Genomic DNA, 24,013 nt, shown 5'->3' with positions numbered 1-24,013 from the left:
GCCGCGGTGACAAATGGACATTCCGCACGCGAGCAGACGGACACCTGATCTGAGGCTCCCGGCGGCCCCACCCACCGCCTCCAGCTGCCTGGCCCACAGTCACCGCCCGCTTCCTCGGCGGGTTCTCCACGCGCCCAGCTAGCAGCCTCTGGCGCCACCGTCCCGAGAACTTTCCAATCCTCTCGGGGCTAGGGGCGGGCGGTGGGGAGGGGGCGGCTAGGTGGGGGCCTCGACGAAATTCCTTCCCGGGACTTGGCGGGCGGCCCTTCGCAAGTGGAAAGTGGCTCGTCCCCAAGTCCAACCCCGACCATAGGGCACCCCGGAGAAGCTCCCCGGAGCGAGGAGCCGGCGGCCGCGCGGGCGGAACAAAGGGACTCAGCGGGCCGGGGAGGATGCTGCGCTCCCCCGCGCCCCACCCGGCCGGCTCTCGGGCGCTGCCTCCTGCGCAGGTAGCCCGGCCTGCGGCGCGGCGGGAAGGTGTGTTCAAGCGGGGAACACAAAGACTCACTTCCGCGGGGCCACTCGCAGCCCGTTCACATTCCTGCATCCCTGACGCCCGCGGGACCTGCGTGCCCGCCGGGCGCCCAGCGCGGTGCGGGTGCAGGTAACCCTCGGAGGAACTAGGGCTGGCTGCAGGCGGTGGCCGGGGAGAGGCATGCCTTTTTAGGCAGCCGCGCCGCCCGCACCGCCCCACGCAGCCCAAGTCTGCCGTCGCTCCTTTGCCAGAGGCAGGGCTCGGCGCGCAGCCGGGGAGGGTCCCGCCGTGCACCCCGCCTGGCGGGCCAGGGGCGCGGGGAGCGGACGGTGCAACTTCCCGGCTCCCGGCCGCTAGGTGAGCCGAGGCCGGGAAGGGGGAGGACGGGGGGACGGGCGGAGGGAGCGGGGGAGGGCCCTGGGCGGGCGGGGGGGACGCGCGGAGCTCGGGGGCGGGGCGCGGCGCAAGCTCTGCGCGGGGGCCGGGAGCCTCCGCCTAGCCCCGGGGCTCGGGGCCGCGGTCCTTCCCGCCGTCCGCGCCGCCGCCGCCGCCGCGCTGCCGGGAACAATGAGGCGCGCGGCGCGGGGCTAAGCGCAGCGCCGCGCCGGCCCGAGGCCGAGCACCCGCCGCGCCCGCAGCTGCCGCCCGCCGCCGAGCAGCTCTGGCCCGGGGGAGGTGATCCCGCAGGCCGCCCGGGACGCGAGCGCGGGTCGCTCAGGGCTCCCGAGGTGGCGCGGGGAGGCTGCGCGGCGGAGGCGGGGGCGGCCACCGGCAGCAGGATCTGAGCCGCGCGCTCGGCGTTCGCAGCCCCCAAGTTCCGCGGCGCGCGTCGGGCGCCCCCGGCCCCGGGTCCCGGCTCCCGCGGGCGGCCGTGTGAGTGTGGGAGCGCGTGGCGCGCGCGCCCGAGCGGCTGCCGGAGAATAAAATGTGACACGCACGTCTCCGTCTCCAGCGCCGCGCAGACGGGGGAGCGCGGAGCACCGCGGGGTCGGACGGTGCGAGGCGCGGCGTCCGGAGAAGGTTGGTAGGGGAGGGCGCGGGGCTCGGGCGGTGGGGCGACGTCTGCCTTCGGGTCGCCGCAGCCTGTGCGCTGCTCGGCACGGAGTTAGACTCGGTGGCCGGGAGCCAGACCTGTGTAGGGGGGTGAGGGGACGCTGAGGGTTTTGGGGGAGAAGCAGGACATTCTTCGAGAGGGTGAGTGAACCGGAGGGCTTGAGGTTTGGGAACGGGCAGACACGGCTGTGCTCCTGCGGTTCAATCAATAAAACGTCGATCTTTTATTTTATTTAATTTGGCTCTGGGAGGAAATCGAGATTTTTAATTGCCTTTCTTGACCCCACCCCCATGCAAGACTGCGCTTCTTAAGGCTTAAAGTGTGTTCTATTGGTTTCTAGTTTGCTGTAGGTATAATGTTTAGGGACAGAAGGGATCCTTAGAATCCCAAACACCCGGGTGTTAATTCTTACGCGCTTGCTGGGGGAAAACTCTTGCTTTTAAGTTGTTACACTTTTCACCGTGTAGGGAGAAGATATTTGATGAATTCTTTTGAGTAAGCAACGTTAACACCCGTCTCTTTCGGATGTGACGGTGCTGCTGGGGCGGGGAGTGAAGTTCAACTTGTGGCTCGCAGCGAGTGATGCCTTCCAAAGCGAGCTGAATAGCTGTGTTTGGAGAAGCCCTGCTTTCCAGGAATTTAAATGAGACTTTTTGTGGTTGCCTTCCAGGTCTCTCCTCCTAGTACCATATTTGTTTTGTCAGGCTGAACTTTCAAAGCTGTTTTATAATCCGAGAAGCACTTTGGGAGAAAAGTAATGCTTGGCTGGTTTTTTGTGAACTTATTTTTACAGGGTCATATTGAAAATTGGAGGAGACGCAAACCATATTTGGTAGCAATCTTTGTTTTCTGTACCGTTTGCGTTCTAACAGCGAAGGGGCTTGCTGATCTCCCACGGGGACTGGCTGCTTGGGTGAGGGTATTGTTGGAGCGCTTGCAACACATTGTGATCGAAGTGCTTTGTACGTATTTAAAAAGCCTCATGCGGGTTACTTGATATTTACAGTTTTTTTTTTCTTTTTGAAATTTTGCTCAACATATTTTTGCCATTTTGAAATAATTGTGACTAACGACGAATTTCAAAACCTGAAATGCTGTGTGTGATCCCGTTGTTGCAAACTTAGGGCTAACACTTCCTTTAAATGGCCTTGAACTTATTTTTACCCACTTTCCTCCTCCATTATTTTTCTGAACTTGACCGCCAGACTTTTGCAACCCTCCAGGGTTTGCATTTCCTACTAAAGGTTTAGAAAAGCTGATGACAATGGTGAATGAATATTATGATGAAAATGGAGAACAACTTAAAATAGGGCAGTCGCCTTGAGTTTTACAGCCACAGTGAAAAATGGGGGCACTCAAACATGTTGGAACTCTTGATCCAGTTTTTATTGTGATTGATATGAATTTTAGCATTTTACCTTTTTGTAAAATGCAGCTGACGCTTAGTTTTGAGGTAAGTCTCTTGACGAACGTGTGGTAGGAGCCTCAGCTCTTTGTGGAATTCTGAGCCCCAGAGTTCAGACAGAAGGTAGAGACTGTTGGGAGAGTGTTCAGAGCAGAGACCAGCATTTGGTGGGTTTCTTATGTTGTGCACGCCATCTAGGAAGTAAAGATAAAGTGAGGATATGCATGCAGGAGGATTCAAGCCTGAGATAACTTAATGTTTGAAAATATGTGAATAGATTTATTAGGCAGGCTCAGTTTCTGATGAGGACACGTAAGAAGGGGGTGGACAATTAAGTTGGTGTCGGGAAGGATTTCTGGTCAGCCAGTGAGATAGGTTAAATAGCGAAGGGGTTGCTGAGAAATTCCTCTAGGTGCTTGTTTCTCTAGAGCTTTTTTTCCCCTGAGATTTCTCTTTCTGAGATGATTTACCTGTGTGAGTCTCTATCTATTGCTTATACTAACTGCAATTGTGTACTGTGGGTCCAGAATGTATCCAAGCATTTGCCAAGCGCTTAAATCTTCCCTAAAATGACAAACTAATTCTCAGTTTCCTGCATCTGCTGCTTAGATAGATACACGATGGTTTGCATTCCAAAAAACTTAGAAATATTTGCCCTTTGAGAAACTTAGTTGATTTTCAGATTTCATGCCTCATTCCTGATACTTTTGAATAAAAATATCTTATGTGTTGATAATAGGGACAGTCCTTTAAATATTCACCTTCTCTTTCATTGTAATGTGTTTTATCCTCCTGGGTCTTCTGTTATATGATCTTAAATTTTAATTGCTTAGATTAAATGAAATACTTAAGTTGACTTGTTTACATGTCTAAGCAAAAAATAGTGCCCTCATGCTAGGTGTATGTTAAGTTTTAAGTTTTTGAGCCTCCTCAAAAAAGAACTATGGGATGAAGTTCACAACTGACAGAAATAATTACATAGAATCAGATGCTAATTTTGGAATCCAGAAAGTGCAGGTGTACATTTACATAGCAATTTTCAGTATTCTCAACAGGTTGAGGTCAAGGGCAAGAACTGAGTGTGCTCTAGAAGTTGCCCAGCTGCTTGCTGTTAGTGGATAAACTTCAGACTTTCTGTTTAGCATTATCTGTCATTTTTCTGAAAGCGCTCCTTCCTACTTTGGAGAGATTCGTTTGGAAGCATTATTAAGTACACAGAGCACAGACAGAAGAATCGGGGGGGGAGGGAAAGAAGCATCAGAGAAATATGGATTTATTATGCCCCTTATCAAATCCCATCCTGATCCGAAATTCCATGCCCCCCCACCCCCCGGGATGGATGGGGAACAGTTGCAATGCTTGGAACCCACCCAAGCTGTGGGTGAAATAGCGGCCGTGCGTTTAAAGGATGTGATATATGAACTGGCACTCCTGAGGCTTTGTCCTTATCAGTGGTTTGGTCCAGCACTAGCATGGGTCCTAGACCTGCTGCTTTGGTAAAAACGGGGTACCAGCAGCTGCTTGGCCAGTGTCTTCACTTGGCCACCTGCAGGTTCTTCTTGGCCATCCCACTGTGCCAAGACCCTTCTGATTTGGGGAAGAATTGCTCTCTGGATGGAAGTGGCATAAGAGAAATACTACCCACTCTCTCAGGGATTTTGGTCTGCACAGACGTGCTCTGTGCCCCCTTCCAGGTTCTGCTGCCCCCTGTGGTCTTCTCTAGGAAAAAATTCTGAATTCCAGGCAGACATCAGCTCTAACAAGCTAGAAGGGTGTGAGGGTTGGGTTTGCAGTTTGCACTGGACTTTCTCAGTGAAGAAGCCTCAAAGGAAATTCTTGGCCGGAGCCCTCAAACCTGAGTCCTCGGGAGTGCTGTGCCTGTACCACAGGTCACTGGAGCAAGTCTGAGCCTTCCCAGGGCCTGGTTTCCAGGGCTGGGAAATGGAGGCTTAGCTTAAATCCTCTCCAAGGTGTCTCCTCATGCTGAGATTCCGTGAAATTGAGAATTGTATATTCTGACATACTTAAAAGTGAATTCCCATGCTCAGAGGAGAATTCACCTTTAGTTACTGTGCTTCGTATCCCTTCAAACACCATGTAGCCCAGGAGGGAGTAGTAACTCAAAGAATAATAACAGCAATTGCTTCAGACCCTGCCACCTGCTCTGCATAGGTTATCCCAGTATACCTTAGCCACAACCCTGGGGTGTATTGTTATCCCCATTTCATAGGTGAGGAGACTGAACCTCAGAAAGATGAAGTGCCTTCCTCAAAAGTCCCACAGTGGGAAAGCAGCCCTGGGTTTGTGTGTTCCAAAGTCCATGCTGTTGAGACTATGCTCAGACTCTGTGGAGGAAAAGGCATGACTCCTCTCGTGGTCTCTATGTTGGGGTCAGAGAAGGGCTGTGACCTTGAGCTTGCTTGTCTCAAACCATGGCTGAGCTTGCTGGATCAGAAAGATTTTTATAACAGGATGGAAGGGGCTGGTGTGGCACTCATTAGACAAAGCCAGCAGATTCACTGGAACCTGGAAGCAGAAAAAGGCAGGAAATGCAACCTAAAAATGACCCCTGCAGTTGAGAATATCCCAGGCAGTCAGTATTCTAATGAAAATCAGGCTCATATGAAGGGTTTCTCATCAAGTGAAATTTCCAAGGAAAAATTTAAGCAAAGACTTGAGAAAATGATCCCTACTCTCTAAGTTATTGGGTCAGTGAGGAGAGGAAGCTCAGAAAGTAGTCTCTTGGGACATTGAGAAATATATTGGCTAAAGCATTAGAGAGGACACTGTAAAGAAAAATCCTGCGATATCTTGATTATAACCTTCTGCTTTCAGAAGTTTATAATTCACACGTTATGTTCTGCTCTTGGCTGCTCCTAGTCTTTGAGCCTGAGAGGGAAACGCATTATTAAATTTAAAACAATTGGTTTTCCATGTTCAAATTATACAAATTTTTCAAGGAGAGGTTCTTGCATCTTGGTGATTGTGGTTTCTAAAATGACTTAGCTTTAAATTAAATTTGGAAGAGGGTAAATCTCTTAGATAATCCGGTAGCTTTCATTATTCAGAAAGAAATTTGAAAAGTAGCTTCCTTGAAAGTGTAGCAATGATTTTTTTTTTCTGAAAGATAAGTATATTACTAGGTGCTTAAAACCTGTCTTTGTACCTCTGACCACAAACAGGTAGAAAAGGTACTGGTAAGATTGGCATATTTTCTGAATGATACAGTTAACCCAGTCATGCTGTGGAACTGTAAGTGCGTGACTGAATGAATGAATTTGGGTTTACTGTGAGAAGAGGGATCTTGCTCTGTAAATTCTATTTTAAAACTAGTAAAACTATATCCCCCATACAGAAAAGAGGACTTCTTTCCTCCCTCCCTTCCTTCCTCCCTCCCTTCTTTCCTTCCTTCCTTCCTTCCTTCCTTCCTTCCTTCCTTCCTTCCTTCCTTCCTTCCTTCCTTCCCACTGTCATTAAAAAGAACATGCCTGGGAGGCTCATTCGGTTACATATCCAACTCTTGGTTTGGGCTCAGGACATGATCTCAGGGTTTGTGAGTTCAAGCCCTGTGTCAGGCTGTGTGCTGACAACATGGAGCCTGCTTGGGATTCTCTTTCTCTCTCCCTCTCTCTCTGCCCTTTGCCTTTGCTCTCTCTCTCTCCAAAAATAAATAAACTTAAAAAAATAAGTAAAAAATAAAAATATAACAAGAACACACGCACACACACGTGCACAGACATGTGTGCACACATAAACTTGCAAATACAGGGGGACTGCATCCCTGCATTAATATGGTTTACCATTAGTAATTTGGAGTGGGAACCTGAATTCAGATACTTATGCATGAATTGTTGGGATTCACAACTGTTGAGTGAGAAAATCAGGACCTAGAGCCTTGGCCTTCTGACGGAGAGAAGAACATTCTTTTTCCTGTATTACTTCTCTCTGAGAGAATTGCATGTTCCAGATTGCCAGTGGCTTGTGTGAAGATAGAAATGTTTAAGGTCGTTTAAGCTTTACTTGGATTTATTATTAATAGGATAGGTATGGGAAAACACACTTTTACTTCTATGTGTATATGTGTGAGAGTGTGTGTATCTGTAAATATTCTTTAACAACAGTAGCGTCTTCAAGGTCCCTTTGGTGGTTTGCAGAATGTTTTTGACTGTTGACGTTCACGAGGGAGGCCTCTCGGGCAGGGCAGCCTGGAAAACCAATGCTGGGGTCCTATACATTAGTTAGCTACTTGCTGGGTGAAAGAAGTGGAGCTATTTTAGAGGGTTCGGGGTCAACCTGGTGTTGGCCCAATTGTGAGTGTGAGTTAGTCTTTCTCTGATAACCATTTGAAGTTGCCCCGATGTCGTCTCATCACTTTAAACTTTAGGTAAAATAATTAAAACAGCAGCAAGCTCAAGTGTTCAAAAAATTTTTTTTGATACCCTCTGGTTCATAAGGTACTTTTTGGAGCAATTAATGAATACCAGGAAGCTGACAAGTGCAACATGGTTTACTTTATATTAGTATTTGTGTATCTGTATGTATGTAATGTATATGTAGGTATTTGATTGACATTTTTCAAAGGGCAGTTTTCCTCCTTACAATAACAGTACAAACAGTATTCCTCTGCCTTATGTTCAAAATTAGTAGCCGGGAGAGTTGAAATAATTAAGTAATTTGTCTGACTAAATACTTGATACTTTATAATAACATTCAGAGAGAGCCATTAAATAGATTGCTTCATTAACTATTTGAGGTGGGAGGGTTTCAGAAACTGACTTGATAGTAACAGGAAAAAGTCTATAATGTGACTCGAAAATAATGTGATTGCTTCCGTAAGTTAAACCCAAACATGTCTCTACTGGCCACACTCTGTAATTTTCACATAATTAAAACATACCATTAATGTATTATAATCATACCCCAGTAATACCCCTCATGTTACTGTTTGATACATATGCTGAAAGAGCAGAATTAATTTTTGGTTTGGGGGTTTTCCAGTATTTTCATGACTGGTAGGCATAGTATTAGATGTAAAACCAGAAGTGGGTAAAAGAAAAGCTTTAAATTGCATTAAACAATGTGCTTCACAAAGGAGAGTCAAAAGACTCCTGGAACAAGGAAGCTTTGTTTTTTGTAGATGATATATAAAACCCAATTATAGCATGGAACTCCAGGAGTATAATCACATACATGACGTGCATGTTTTACTGCCAAAACTAAACTCACCTGCCCCAAATCTCCCCCAGTGGGTCCCTGCCTCTCAGTTGCCCAACTTAGATCTATCTTGAATTCATTACACCATATTGAAAATGAATATGAGTTTATAATATACTGAGTGACCCTGCATTATGGCCCACACATTTGGTCTGGGAATGACTGTGGTGCATAGTGGTGACCCTAAATGCTTAGTGTGATTGGTGCAGTGCACAGCCAGGTGCCCGGGCTTGTCATCCATCAGGTCCGTGCTCAACCTCACCAGTTACAGGTTGGAAGGAGGGCCATTCCTTAGAATCATTCCTTGTTGAACTGAAAGGCATCCACAGATCAATTAATTCACTTTCCAGGGTACATATTTTCTATGAACCCACATAGTCTTTTCTCAAGAAAAAAATTCAAATTCTGTATGTGGGGAAAGGTAGACATAGAACAAAATTATAGGAGGAAGGTCATGTGCCTTTTGTTTGCCATATATATATAGAGAGAGAGAGAGAGAGAGAGAAGAAAACAAGGATTGATGATTGCACTGAGGTAATTAAATCTTCCCCTTGTTTGTTTTGCATAGTTGCTAAGCAAATCTTTTTTCAAGGTGAAGTCCCTTGGACTGTTCTTTCATCTGTGTGAAATTTCAAATGAAATTCCTTGGGGCGTCTGGGTGGCTCAGTCCATTAAGCGTCTGACTTCAGCTCAGGTTATGATCTCATGGGTTCGAGCCCCGCTTCGGGTTCTGTGTCTTCCTCTCTCTCTGCTCCTCTCCACTCATGCTCTGTCTCTCTCTCAAAAATAAATTATTATTATTTTTTTTAATGAAGCATCCTTCATTTGGTGCTGACAGTTTGTAGAGAGAGAAAAAGCAGTGACTGAGTCATGGACTGCTTGCATTGGTAGAATGGGAGATACGTGTAGATACATTGGTAGAATGGGAGCTTGGAAGAGTGACATCATTGAACAAAACAGGTCTAGAGCATGTCTTTTCTTCTTTTTTTACTTTTTTTTTTTAAGTTCACAAGACTACAGTTATTTTCTTTTTTTTTTTAATTTTTTTAACTTTTTTTAATTTATTTTTGAGACAGAGAGAGACAGAGCATGAATGGGGGAGGGTCAGAGAGAGGGAGACACAGAATCTGAAACAGGCTCCAGGCTCTGAGCTGTCAGCACAGAGCCCGACGCGGGGCTCGAACTCACGGACCGTGAGATCATGACCTGAGCCGAAGTCGGCCGCTTAACCGACTGAGCCACCCAGGTGCCCCACTACTACAGTTATTTTCATGTGACATTCTTCTTGTCAGCTACCTGTATGCTCAAGAAGCAGATGACATTAACCTCAAATACAAAAGACAGAGGTGGAGCAGTACCCCTAAACCACCTTCTGGGGTCTCAGGAAGATACAGAGAATCCAGCTTAGCTATCCCTTGAAGATCAAATAGGCCATCAGAGATTTGCTAAAACATTCAGGGTTGTCAGACACTAAGCAGTATGAAACTGGAAATGGATGGCATCAGATGCAGTCTGGGGGGAGAAATGAAGTACATAGAAACCTGTACCCCATATCCCCACTTGCCCCTTGTTTTTTCCTCCAGAGACTTCAGAGCTTTTATTTTCTTCCTCACTCTCGAAATGTGTCTGTGTGTGTCATGTGCTTCTTGTGTCCGTGGGACGTGGGAGGGAAGCTGTATCACATCCCCACAGTTCAGTTTTTTCTGGATTTTGGGCAACTGCCTTACCTGTCTTGTTTTCTTCAGCTGTGTTCCTAACCAGAGAAGGGTTGCATAGAAAAGGTAATTATTAAATCTTTAGCCAGTGCCAACTGTGCACATTTCATAAGTGAAAAGTTTGATGGATTTTCATAAACCAAATACACCCATATAACCAGCTAGATCAAGAATGAGATATTACCAGGACACCTGGGTGGCTCAGTCCTTTTAGTATCCAACTCTTGGTTTGGGCTCAGGTCATGATCTCATGGTTCATGAGATTGAGCTCTATGCTGATGGCATGGAGTCTGCTTGGGATTCTCTCTCTATGTCTCTCTTTCTCTCTCTGCCTCTCCCTTACATGCACACGCATGCTGTCTCTCTCTCTTTCTCTCAAATAAATAAACTTAAAAAAAAAAAAAAAGAGTAAAATGTTGCCAACAATCCCTGAAGCCTGACCCTTCTGGTCACTGTCCAGCAGAAGGTAACCATTATCCTGATTTCTCACAGAACAGAGGAGTTTTGTGTTACCTGCTTGCATTCAGTTTTACACAAAATGACGTTTTAACAGTATGGTATATATTTTTTTAGAGTTAAAGCAGCGTTAACCAGCAATGAAATATAGGTTGTGCTGTTAAAGTTGAGAAGTTTGCTCTTGGTTCAGAAACTTCCATGCTGTGCATGGAACAAAAGTGCATTTTGTTATTAACAATTGTAGGTTGTTAGTAACATAAATGTCGCTTAATTTTGCTGTTACTTGGATGCTACAGATCTTCCTTTCCATTCGCTACACAACAGGATCAAAATATTTTTTAAGTGTATTAAAAGCTAGTAACATTATGTTCTAAATCTTGAAGATATATTTTAATATATTTCCCCTTATTAAAAATAAAACTGGAGCACCTAGGTGGCTCAGCCAGTTAAGCATCTGATTCATGGTTTCGGCTCAGGTCATGATCTCACAGTTAGTGGGTTCAAGCCTTGCATTGGGCTCTGTGCTGACGGTGTGGAGCCTGCTTGGGATTCTCTCTCTCCCTCTCTCTTTGCCCCTCCCCTGCCTAAATAAATAAATAAATAAATAAGCAAACAAACAAACTTAAAAAAATAAAATTGAACATAGGACAGTTCTATGGAAAAAAACTTCAAAATGAAGCTTTCTTTACTAACTGAATTTAGTTTCATTTGGCAACTTTTAGCCTTTGATTTGTGAATTTGGCATACTTTCATACTGTAAGTGGACACTGATAGATGGATAGTTCTATGAGATATTTTACATAATATGACTTTTTTAGATTTTTTAAGGGACTAGCTCAGAAAAATTCAGCAGGACATGGAAGATTAAAATCATATAGATTCTTTAGAGTTTTTGTCTGCCTAGAGATAGTCTACATTGCTATTTGGAAATAAATAAAAATCCATAAACTGAAAAAACTAAAAAAAAAAAACCTAAAAACTCAGTTCCAGGTCATCAGTTACCTGGCCTGTACTTGGTACACTGACCAACTTGAAAAAAGGTTTTCACCGTACCAAAGAAAGTAAAGTTCAAAGGGATATAAAGAAAAGATAGAATGATATCTTAACGTTTACTAGAAAAGAATTAAAAATTGGAAATATGATTTAAAAAAGTAAAAAGGTTAACAGGCAGACTGCTTAATAATAGTCTGATGTACTTGGATTATATTATATAAATTCAGGATTTGCCTAAAGCCAAAGAGATTGGCTTAAACCCAAAGCTAGATGCCATTGGAACCCAGTTGGTAGAGAGCAGGGCATTTGGCAGCTGAAGCTCACATGGCATTAAGAGTCTAATGATTTGGTTTCTGTCTCCTAAAGAGGAAGCTGTATCTCTCACCTGCCTCTGAAAATGCTGGCTTTTGTACAGCATGCCCTTGGGCGTGTTCTACTTAAGTGGTTCAGAAATATGTGATTATACTTCATGTGATTGTCCAGAGTTTCTTTCCTGACATTTACTGTTTCTGGAAGGCAAAATGTTTTTTGGGCTTCAGCTTCTATTGTTTATCATATTCTTTACAGAAAAAATGGAGGGAAGCCCTGCTCTATTAGCAGAAGGAGCATTTAAATGAGGAATTCACTTTACAGATGCCTCTGTCCACTCTTGCTCGCCTCCCGATCCCCCGTATGTTGTCCATATTGGCAAAGAGTCATCTTTCCAAACCCTAAGCTTGATCATGTGACCTTCTCCTCTCCTTAGTGCCATGCCCTCCCCCACCCCACCCCCCCACCCCATGGCATACAGGACCCAGCCTGGAATTTTTAGAATATCATGTGCTTCTGAATTGGGCCCCAGTTTTGTCTCCTCTTTACTACTTTAAGGGTGTCTCTGACTATATTAGGCTGAGTTTAAGGATGGACCTGCTTCTTCCTCCTGCTGTCTCTTTGTCTCTGTCTCTTTCACACACACACACACACACATACACACACGATGTGTGGTCCCCTCCTGTGCTATAGCACCATTTGTCTTTGTTGCACCTCCCAGTCTGTATTGTAATTAACCTTTTACTTTTTTTTCTCCCCTGCTTGACTGTAAGGTGCTTGCAGGCAGCCCTGTGAGGCTGTGTCCCCAGCTCCTTAGTACATCTCAAGATACTGAGCTCAGTAGATGGCTTGATCAATGTCAACTGAATGAACGGAGCTGAAAGTATTTCAGATTTGAAAGGACTACTGTCCACTCCATAAACATGACTTCTACAAATGAAGGGGAGAGGGTGACATCCTTTCTGCCTTTTTTTTCAAGGCAAATCCCCACGTATATAGCTCCTCCATTTCTAGCCATCCATTTATAAACAGGCTATTCTAAAGACAAGGGACTATGGACTGAATGGACCATTCTGTACATACATTATCTTTAGAGTTGCAGTTAATCACTTTGGAGAAACACATTTACTAGTGATATTAGGAAATCAGAGTTAAACTGTTCAACCTTGTAATCTTTATGCCTCTTGTGAATCTCACCGAGAACACTGGAAATGCACATTTCTTTTCATAAGTGGTAGAAATGTGGCTGGGCGTCTTTGTTCCTCCTTTAACAAAGCATTCCCAAGTAAGGGACACGTGTAATTGGTAAGTGATTAGTAAATAAATTGGGGAGGATCTGCCCAGGGAGGTTTTATAAAAGCACTTTGTCTAGGATTCATAAATGTATCACATTCTAACAATTAGAGCTACATACATTATCAGCACCTGGTGTGATAATAAAGGCTGCTCCAGAGTGAATGGGCTCAGCAGCATTTTGTTGTGGGGTTGCATTTTTTCTGGCTGCCCACAAATCATCTATGAATAGGTATTAAAACTGGGAAAGGTGCTGCTAGCCCGGGGACAGTATGAAATATGAGCTGTCTGTGAGGAATTATAAGTGCAATCCCTTTATCCTGAGATCAGTCCAACCAGGTGCAAGCGGAAAGGTGCACACCTTTAGCTGAAAGCCTGGAGAAGGCACTGTGCTGTGCCTTCTTCCTGTGTGTCTGATGGTGTGGCCTTGACCTCATTCTGCCAGTGCTTCCTGGAGGAGACAGCCCCCAGGGCTGAGGTGCCTTCCCCGACAGGGGGGTCAGTGCGTGTCTGGGGTCACTCATTCCACAAAAATTTATGTGGAATTTAGTGTATTTTCAAAGTATCTTCCCAGATGCACATCCTCTAGAGTGCCAAATGCTGTGCATTTGTCTCCCCACTATTTAAATGAGTTTTGTTTTAAAGTTTGCAGTCTCCCAAAACACTGGGTTAGAGCTAGGGAATGCCTGGGATGAGTCATTTAATTAAGGGGACACTTTCCCTTACTCTGAACCCATTCTAGAATTAAAATAAAAAATGTTACCCGTGGTTGAAGTTAGGGACCTTTGGCGGTCCCCAGCAGTAAATAGAACATTGCAGGAATTTAACAAAAGCTGGAGGAATTTTAAAAAATGCTTGGAGCGTTTGAATAAACTATTTCCGTGCTCCATTTACATATGCTTAAGATCAAGGAACCACTTGGGAGTAAAGAAAGAAGAACCTAAGTGTGGATTTCCTCTCACCCACGGAAATAGCTTTAAATCGCTTTCATAGTCAAGTTAAGTGGATTTTAATGATTTCATGTGTGCTGGCTATTAGCAGTTGTCATGCTGCTGACTGTGGCACTCAGACAGTTCCTTCTGGTGACCCCTCCTCCGCCGGAGGCTATGGGTACATCTCCACATCATCAGCACAGACTCACATCTGTCCCTGGATTCACACACCAAGCAAAGGAAGCTTTTAAAGTAAGAAAACTACGGGTAGAAGTCAGGGTTAGGCACCAGAGCATCAGGGCATGGCTGTTATTTAAAGTGATGTATTCAAATTTGAATATCTGTTTAAATTATTTTTTTTCTTAATGACCTTAGATCCCTACACACCCCCAAGCCCTTTTAATTTTCCTTATGAGTCATGCTATGCCAGCTTAATAAGGCTTTCTATGCCAGTGGGTTTCTTGGCGCTTTTTAATTATGTTGTTGTCCCAGACATGGCTTTTGATAACTGGATGTGGTTAAAAGATTCTGTTACTGTGTTTTGGAAATCTGGTGCCAGCCAGGAAGGCCTACCGCTGCGACAAACCAACCCACCAACAATTGTTGAACCTTTCAGGAAACTCAAAATCGTTGGATATTGGAATTCGTCTCAGATGGATTCCAGGCTGTGTGGGGAGGCACCAAATTTGGCCTGTGCTTTTAGTAATGGGTTTGGTGTTTTGCTTACTTATTGGTTTGGTTTTCTTTTCTTTGTTCTACCCCCTCCGCCCCCAAATGCTTTAGACTCCTTGAGAAGATTTACTCTCAGGCAGTAAGCCTCAAAGTAAACACAATTTTGTGGCTTCCTAGAAACTAGTGATGAATAATATAGATCTAACAGGAAGTCCTGCATTTACCTTTCATGAATATCTGAAGTAATTCAAAGTTGTAACTTTGAAGGCCCTCTTAGTGAATTACTATTAAACATTCAGTTTGAACAGCAAAAAAATGTATTTAAAAAAATTTTTTTTGGACGTTTATTTTTGAGAGAGGAAGAGAGACAGAGTGCGAGCAGGGGAGGGGCAGACAGAGAGGGAGGCACAGAGTCTGAAATAGGCTCCAGGCTCTGAGCTGTCAGCACAGAGCCTGACGTGGGGCTAGAACCCACGAACCGCGAGATCATGACCTGAGCCAAAGTCAGATGCTTAACTGACTGAGCCACCCAGACGCCCCCAAATAATTTATTTATTCTTTTTTTTTTTTTTTTTTTTTTTTTGGAGGCAAAGCCTTCTCCCAGGAAGACTAGCATCCTGCAGGGTGATGTGAATTATGCCTGCCACCCTCCCTGCCAAGGCAAAGATGGAGATGTGGCCATGCAGTGATTGGGAGAATTCCTTGTCCAAACAGTGGCTGAATGCAGGGATCTCCCAGGTGACTGTCTGTGCAGAGCTGGCTCTCCCTGTGCTCCCCTCCCTGGCCGTTTTGCGGATGGGCTCCCTAGCAGTCACCACAGACACATCACATCGGCCACACCAGGTGAAGTGGAACGTGGCTCAACACAGAGGGGGTCAGCTCGATTATAGTCTTCACAAATAAATAACTAAAGGATAATCTTTCTCCCAGGCTCAAAGGTCAGGTGCCTTCCGGGATGGGCCCTCTGTTCAGTCCTGCTTTGAATCAGGAAGGGGTGAGGCACAGGTGTAAGGGGGAGCTGGGACTCCCTTGGAGCTGGGAGAGGGGGCTTCAGCCCCAAATCCCCACATGGCTGGGCATGCAAGTGAGGCCTCAGCTATCAGTCAAATTAATGAGAAAGGCTTAAAAGCAAACAAATCCTTTCTTCCCTCCCCAGGGTTCTTCAGCTTTCTGGAAGGGTCTGACTGACAGCTTTGAAGGCCTTGCTCCTGCCCAGAGAGCTTAAGCAGCCAGAGGGGGCTTCTGTACTGTGTAAACTGTCAGCCTTTCCCCTCCCTGACCTAGAAAACAGGCAGGAAAGGGGTCCCTTGGGCCCCATCTCAGGCAGGCTTCCTAGGACAGGAGCAGTTCCCACTGAGTTCAAAGGACAGCTGTTTTGGGGCTTCTAGAGGACAAGGTGAAAAGATGAGGCGAAATATGTTTTCTGTTTGCTGAAGGAAATTAACAGAGTTGCCTGGCTTTGGTATTTCCTGGAATATCTGCATGGAAGAGGTAAGCTCTGTACGCAAGGGAAGCTGCCAGAGACCCAGATGGCTTCCCCTCACTCCCTGGCTGCACCTGCCTGAGGGGAGCCCTTGCAGTCCCTGATTCTAGTGAGTCATGATTCCCTCCCTAGGACTTTCTCAGCGTGGCTTGTATCTCCTGGCCTGGCTGTCCTGGACTCCTGGGAATTCTGGTCACCACCCACAGATCTTCTCCACCCTTTGCCACCCCCAGAATTCTTAAATATGGGATCTTCTCTCACCTTCCATAGACAGTTGTTGAATAAAAGAAGCTGCTTTCATGCTGGACACAGCGATCTTACTACTAACTTAGCATGGAATGTGATGGCACTCCTTCCACAAATAATGTATTTAATCTTTTTTTTTTTCTATTGCACTTTCTGATTCGTGCTCTTCAGCCATAATAAACAGAAGTGGGAACAGAAATTTGTAGAAGGTACCTTCTGAGATTAGAAATTTCCTTCTTAAAAAGAGGAACACGTAGGCTTGTATTGTCTCTTAAGCTTCCCGGCCCCAACACCGATGGTAGATGGTTGACAGTGTTTTGTCAACCCCCACCTTTCTTCAGTTTCTGGTCTCCCGTCTCTTTGGTGTGACACATGATGTCAGGACTTCAGCATTAACAGCAAGCACTATTGAACCACTGCTGGAGGTTTTCAGGACCGTTATCTTTGCTTTGGGACTTGTACACAGATATTTCGTTTATTATGGCAGGTTCTAAAAATTTATGACCTGTGAAAAGTTTATTTTCGGTGTAACTGAGGTCAGAATTGAACATTTAATCCAAAATCCATATGGCACTGAGTCGCACAGTGTATGAAAGCGCTTTGTAAGCCATGGAGGGGCTGCCTGAGGAGAGAGGCCTGGACTCAACAGACCCAGTCTCAGATTCCAGGGCCTCCACTTCGGGGTGATTTGTGTGTGAGTTTTTCTCTTCTCCTTTTATTTCTACATCTTTTAGCATTAAGACTTTCAGAGTAGCTTTAGGATTGCAGCAAAAATTGAGCAGAGCACAGAGATTACCCACAGGCCCCTGCCCTCACAGGTGCACGGCCTCCCCCACCATCAGCACCGCCCCCCCTCCCCCCAGAGCGGTACATTTGTTACAGCCAGTGAACCTATCCTGACACATCACTGTCACCTGGAGTCCGCAGTTCACATTGGGGTGCACTCCTGGGGTTGTACGTGCTGTGGGTTTGGACAAATGTTCACATGTATCCACCACTAGAGTGTCATACAGAGTATTTTCACTGCCTTAAAGATCCTCTGTGCTCAGTCTGTTCACCACTACCTCCTCCCCCCACCACCAGCTCCCACAACCACTGAACTCTTACTGTTTCTATAGTTTTGCCTTTTCCAGAATGTCATATAATTGGAATCACAAAGTTTGTGATTGGCTTTTCAGATTGGCTTCTTTCACTTAGTACATTTTAAGATTCCTCCGTGTGTTTTCATGGCTTGACAGCTCGTTTCTTTTTAGTGCCAAATAACTTTCCATTATCTGGTTGCCACAGCTTATTTATCCATTCATATTTATCCAATGGATTATGTATCTATTTAGCCAGTTGAGGGGTATCTTGGTGGCTTCCAGGTTTTGGCACTTGTGAATAAAGCTGCTGTCAACATCCATGTGCAGGTTTTTATGTGGATGTAAGTTTTCAGTTCCTTTTAACATGACTGGAACATGATGCCAGATCATAGGACAAGAGGATGTTTAGCTTTCTGAGAAGCCGACAAAGTGGCTGTACCATTTTCTCATTCCCACCAGCTATGAGTGAGTGCTCCTTTTGGCCCACATCCTTGCTGGTGTCAGTGTTCTGGATTTCAGCTACTCTAGCAGGTGTGTAGGGGTATCTCATGGTTGTTTTAACTTGCATTTCCTTGAGGACTTATGATGTGGAGCATCTTTTCATACACTTACTTGCCATTGGTATATCTTCTTTGACACGTTGTCTGTTAAGGTCTTTAACCCATTTTTTAATCATGTTTATTTTCTCACTGTTGAGTTTTAAGAGTTCTTTGTATAATTTTGCTCACAGTTCTTTATCAGGTGTGTCTTTTGCAAGTATTTTCTCCCAGTCTGTAACTGGTCTTCTTACACTCTTGCGATTGTATTTCAGAGAGCAGAGGTTGTTTATTTCAAGGAAGTTCTGCTTATCAACTCATCCTTTTATAGATAGTGCCTTTGGTGTTGTATTTAACAAGTTCTGCCATACTGAAGGTCGTCAAGATTCCCCCCTATATTATCTTTGAGGCATTTTATAGTTTTCTGTTTGGGGTTTAGGTCTGTGGTTTTTTCTACTTGTTCTTAAGTTTCTCCTTTGTAAAATGAGAGTAAATCCTCTGCGTCTTTTTTATGCTTAAGTATCAACCAGCACTCCTATCCCGGGCTCAAGGGTGGTCATTTGTGGCTGATATTAGTAGAACCACAACACAGTAGTCAAAGGCAATGAACTTGGCTACAGGTCTAGCACATTTTTTTGGCCTTTGCCTCATCAGCCCTCATAAAAGTTTTGGGGTTTTGTTTTGGTGGTGGTGGTTTTGCTATTGCATTGCCTTTTTATAGAATACCTTATTCTTTAAAGTGAATTTGGCTGATGTGACTTACAACACAATAAATGATTTGGGGGTCTTAAAGATGCAGACAGTTCCTAGGGTGGAAATTCCCTGACTTTGAGTTCGCTGTGGGACTCAAGCACACAGAATTTTCATCTGCTGCTTCTCACCCACATTTGGTGTTCAACCAAACACACCCATTTAGCAACCAAATGCTCATTTCAGTCCCTCCCTCCTCCGTCTTAACCAGCCCAGTCCCCGGAAGGATTACACCTGCTGTAAAATGCAGCCTCTGGTTATGAAAGTAATTAAGTATTGGGGAAAATAAGCAGAAAGACTTTGAAGTTACATAAAACTCCTCATTTATTTGTTTTTATTAAGGTTCTTAGAAATGACTTTGCCATCTTCGACTCTAACATTCTACACTTTGCTGAGACTCTTATATGTTCCTGGCTCAGAGTGAATACTTACTCAGTGAATAGAGAAAATACAGCCTTAAATGATCCAGAGAAAACAAGAAGAAAACAAGAAAAGCCAAAGGGAATAAACAATTAGTTGTGTGCTGTCCAGATTGCTAACAGTGGAATAATGACAAAAATGTTCTGAAGCTGGGAGCACTGTTGCTTTTAACCGGAGGCCGACTAAGATGGTGTGAAAGTAGAGGAAGCTCTGCAGTCAGCCTGGGTTTGGATCCTGACTGCCGCTTACAGTCTGTGTGACACCCAGGGCTGGCTGAAGAACTCCATGCACAATGCGAGGGGGCAGGGGGAACCCTTGTTCAAAAAGCAGGGGGGGGATAATGCCCTTAACAGCACTCAAACAAAACACGTTTTCCTTCCCTTTCCTTTCCTTCCTTTTTTTTTTTTTTTTTTTTTTTTTGCGTGTCATGGTGTTTTTAATGTTCTAAGGAAAGAAAAATTAAAATTTAATTATTAACATCAATTTTACTGGTCATTTTTGTTGCGCAATGCCACTTTTAAATCCGCATGTAGGATCATTTAACTCCTGTGCACAATCACTGAGATTACACAATGTGTACTTCCTGGCGGGCACAGGCTTACATATTTCATTCTTACCAGAACAGTGGAGACATAACTCAAAACTAACTCAGCTCTTTTTATTTCACCTTGTGACACATGCGATTCTACCAACCTCAGCTTTCCCGTAAAGAAGGAATCCCAGGCTCTTCTTCCACATCATTATTTTCAGCATATGTGGACAGTTCATCCAGGGCAATGAGAAAGGACACGATGAGAGCCCTTGGCCTATTGTGTTTCTTAGAACACCATTGCTTCTTTTTGCTTTTGAAGACAGTTCTGGCTCTAACAAAGCATGGCCCCTCGGGGCTGTCAGATCCCCCCACTTAGTCACAGAGGTAACATGCTTACTGTGTCCTCACTTTGAGTCTTGCTAAACTTCCAATGCACCGGATCCACAGGGCGTCAGGCATGCTGTCTGTGAAGGGGCTGGCAAGGAAAGGTGGACACACATACTGCACACACGTTATACATGTCTGGTCTCATGGGAATGCTTCATTGTCCCATTGCCCCATTTTCCCATTGGATTTTACTTGGAAAACACAAACTCAAAGGTGAAATTATTAATAACTTTAAGACAGTGGCAGGAGAAAAAGCAAGCATGGTCCTTCTGAATGTGGGGTCCTGTGACACGACATAAGTCACATCCCATGAAGGTGGCCCTGCTGACATCTAATGGATTCTTAACTTCAAGGAACCTCTTTCCTCATCATAAAATTGAGCAATAATATGACCGAACCCATTGGTTGTTTTAAGTTCAAATGAAGCCCTGTTTGTGGTGTATGAAGTACCACACTTGGTACATAGCGTGCCTTTACTTAAAGTTCACTCTTTTCTTCTTTAAAGTTTGTTTGTTTATTTATTTATTTACTTAGAGAGCATGCATGCACGTGTGACTGGGGGAGGGATACAGAGAGGGAGAGAAAGAATCCCAAGCAAGCTCCACACTGTTAGTGTGGAGCTTGACACGGGGCTCAAACTCGCTAACTGTAAGATCATGACCCGAGCCGTAATCAAGAGTTGGACACTTAACCAACTGAACCACCCAAGCACCCCATATATTCTGAAACCACTTCGGACTACAGGGTGAGTCTTCAAATAAGATGGTTTTGTTGTTGGAAAAACTACCAAATGTGGAGGCAAGCCAGAGTCATGAAATGCAACTTCTAGAATTGAGCAGGGTGGAAAAAAAAATTATAAGCCACAAATGCATTTTATTATCTCTGTTGAAACAATTCAGTGCCTGTTCAGATGCATAAGCAAATAAAATGTAGTGCCTTGAGGGCTTTGAAGAGCCAACTGGTTTTATAAAAATATGAAACATGGCTTCCAGTTCCACACCTCTTTTTACCTGTGGGCAGCTTGCTTCCTTGTGTCCAGGAGAGTGTCAGATGTCTGACATGGATACTAAAACTTGTTGCATCATGACATAGCATCTAGCAACTGGAAGGGGCCTAAGATAAAAAGCAAAGGCTTAACAAACGTATGTTATGAGGACCTGATGGAAAGAAGAGTGGCAATAAATCAGTTTTATTATTGCCATCATGTTGACTGGGTGCTGGCCATGAGCTGTGCACTGTAGAAGCTTCCTCCTCTACAGCAAGGGCTTTGCCCGGCAGAGCTACTGCACAGGGAGCACTATCCCCGTACTGCACAGACGTGTACTGTTCTGTAGCCATATTTCACCCTTGTAGAAACTCGAAGCATATACTTTCTGCACCTGCTTAAAGGGTCCTGCATAAATAAAGCCCCCTATATAGTCTGCAAATCAGAACACCCCAGAATTAATACTCTGTAGTCAGCATTTTCTTGATGAGGTGAGATACAGTGGTGTGCTTAGAGCCGGCCGGTGAATACTCACTCGGGAATTTTGTGAGCCAGTTGTTAAACTACTTTAAAACAGTCCTTTCTCAACATTCATCATTTCCTAATTATTTCAGTTACATTTTACTATCATCTATGCTCTCGAAGGTGTTCACATCTGCCGTGGCTGATGGTGCAGATACTGTATGACAATAAGCTTCTGTGGATCTCTTCTCTGTGTTCAGTGGCCTCACCTTAGTAGTTTAAAACTGTCCATGACTGAAGGATGTACTCCAAGGAAATGGGAAAATGCCAAAATCAGCCCTCCACTTCCCACTTCTCTTTCCCAAGAGCCAGTTGTCAAACATTTATCAGCACATTACTAAGGAGGAATGAAATTGGCATAGAAGTTTCTTTTGGAAGATTTGTTACAAGCTCTATAGGCTCCTGTAGACCATTACAGAGCCAATTAGAAAGTGTACAAAAGGAAAAGGGGAAGGGAACGAACATTCTTGAAGCATCCGTGCCTGGCAGTGCATTAATTGACTTTCATATAGAGGTCAGTTAAAATCCTCTTAAAGGCTGGCTAAGCTGTGTGATGTTACCTCAGTCTTGCAGTTGAAGAAACTGGTCTTTGGTTTAATAACTTACCCAGGTTAGTATGGTTAATAAGGGAAGAAACTTACATGGAAAAGTATTTGAATGTAGGTGTTTGTAACTCAACTCATTGTCTTTTCCCTATAGAATGGAAATTTGAATGTCTAGTGGAAATACTGTCATTAATGCTGTGGTAAGGTTTTTGCAAGTGTAATGAATGCTTTTTTTTTCCCCTTTCATTCATGTGCATAGAAGCATTGGAAGGCAGGTGCCCATTGGTCATGCAGAGGTTCTGCCCCGAGGGAGGAGTAGTGTGTACGAAGTCCTGGGGCAGTGCAGGAAATGATAAGGAATGTCTGAGAGGGATGCTGAAGCTGGCTCTTAAAAGGTGACAGGTCATTTCAAAGACATGCAGATGTGTGCCTGGCATCAGTCACGTGTGGCCCGGGGGTGACCCCAGGGATTAACATGTTGTGGTGCAGGTTGGTTTTGTTAGCGGTGACAGGATTATGAGATTGTGGTCAGACAGGCGTCAGCGGGTAGTCTGGGGCAGATTCCTGCCCAACCGCCTTGGAGGAGCATTTAGAATGCAGTGGCCCATTCTTACCGGCCTCCCTGGCTTCAGGCTCATTCACTGACCCTGGCAAGGCCAAGGGCAAGGGTGAATGGCCTAAGGGGGAGTGTCTGCAATGCAGGCTCAGCGGCCCTCCTCCTCTGATTTTGATTCAGGAAGTCACAGTGGGACCCAGGAAGTTTCCTTTTTAATACGCAGCTCTAGAGATTCTGGGATGGTACCAGGCCCTTGTTCTATAACTTCTGTGCTGTCTCCACCAGCAAGAAGAAAGCACCGGCACCTAATAATGATAATAGCTCTTCCTAGCTTTGGCAGAGGTTTAATCCAGTACCACCAGGCTCCACCATTGGCAAACTGAGGACCCAGACTTCCGAATACTTGCCAGTATATTTCCCTCAGGTGCATGGTGCCCTTAAGGGATGCTACCCCGGTGCCTGGGATGCCACCTTGTGGTGATATGCTCTGCAGTCAGCTTCAGAAATACTGTGCCTTAAAGAGGGGACCACCTGTGCTCCCCAGAATATTTGGGACTCCATTGGAATGATTCTACAGATGCTACAATGTAGTAATTTTATTCTTCAGATTTCTCCTTCCCAATTTCTGCAGGATTCTCTTGGGCTACAGAACTTTAAAATACTCTGGAAGTAAAATCTGTGATCCGATCTATTTGGTATCATTAGATGACAGGGAATGCATTGTGAGTATCTGCCTCCAGTTACCCTTGCAACACAGGTAACGTGCTTCATTTTCGCACACCGTGGGTTCCTCTTTGGTGAAAAAAAAAAAAAAAGTTGGAGTCCTTGAGTCCTTGTAAGGTCTGTCCTGGCTTTTGTGAAAACTCCCTAGTCTCCAGGATGGAGGGAGAAAATACAACCACTGATTTCATGTTCTTTGGCTTTTCTAAGACAAATGGCATTGACATTGTAAGCCATGAACTCATGATTCTATTACTGTATTCACTTATTTTGGGGTTGAGGGAAAACCAAAATGTATTTTATGCGTTGTATTAATTAGACTTCAAATAGCTCACTTACTTGTTTTCTTTAGTGTGAAGCCAGTTTTCTCAATTACCCTGTCTCCATCTAGAAAATGTGGTTTTCTTATATGACCTGACTCCGTTTAGCGTCCACATCATAAAGCACAGTGAAATTACGTTCCTCCGGGTGCACAATTCTCAGTGGTTTCCACTGAGAGCTGATATTTTTGTTTTCTTATAAAATGGGGACTGAAGTTTTTACTAAAATGAGGGGGGCATCCAAGTCAGAATGCTTTTCTAGCACCTAATGCAGTGTAAACACACAGTAGCCCACGTGGCTTGCCTTGAACTTTACATTCTGAAGACAGCCAGAACATACTTGAGGGTGCATTCTTTTTTAAATTCAAAGTAATAACTCCACACTGTTGAGAGCTGAATTTGAGCTATAGA

General features: G+C 44.7%; 1 protein-coding gene across 3 annotated transcripts in view; it reads left to right on the top strand.

Moving 5' to 3' along the window:
• The first annotated feature begins 292 nt into the window (after positions 1–292).
• ST6GAL2 (ST6 beta-galactoside alpha-2,6-sialyltransferase 2) overlaps positions 293–24,013 on the top strand; it is an 85,133-nt gene continuing 61,412 nt past the window's right edge. The window contains exon 1 of one of the 3 annotated variants that reach the window (XM_058684597.1): positions 293–449. The gene's annotated coding sequence lies outside the window, so the exon portion shown is untranslated. Of the gene's footprint in view, positions 450–541; positions 833–1,019; positions 1,496–24,013 lie in introns of those variants that run through there. The other 2 variants (XM_058684596.1, XM_058684595.1) reach the window with 2 other exon arrangements.

Source organism: Neofelis nebulosa, chromosome 9 (assembly GCF_028018385.1).
Source record: "Neofelis nebulosa isolate mNeoNeb1 chromosome 9, mNeoNeb1.pri, whole genome shotgun sequence".
Taxonomy (NCBI): domain Eukaryota; kingdom Metazoa; phylum Chordata; class Mammalia; order Carnivora; family Felidae; genus Neofelis; species Neofelis nebulosa.
This window is presented reverse-complemented; position numbering and strand designations above follow the sequence as displayed.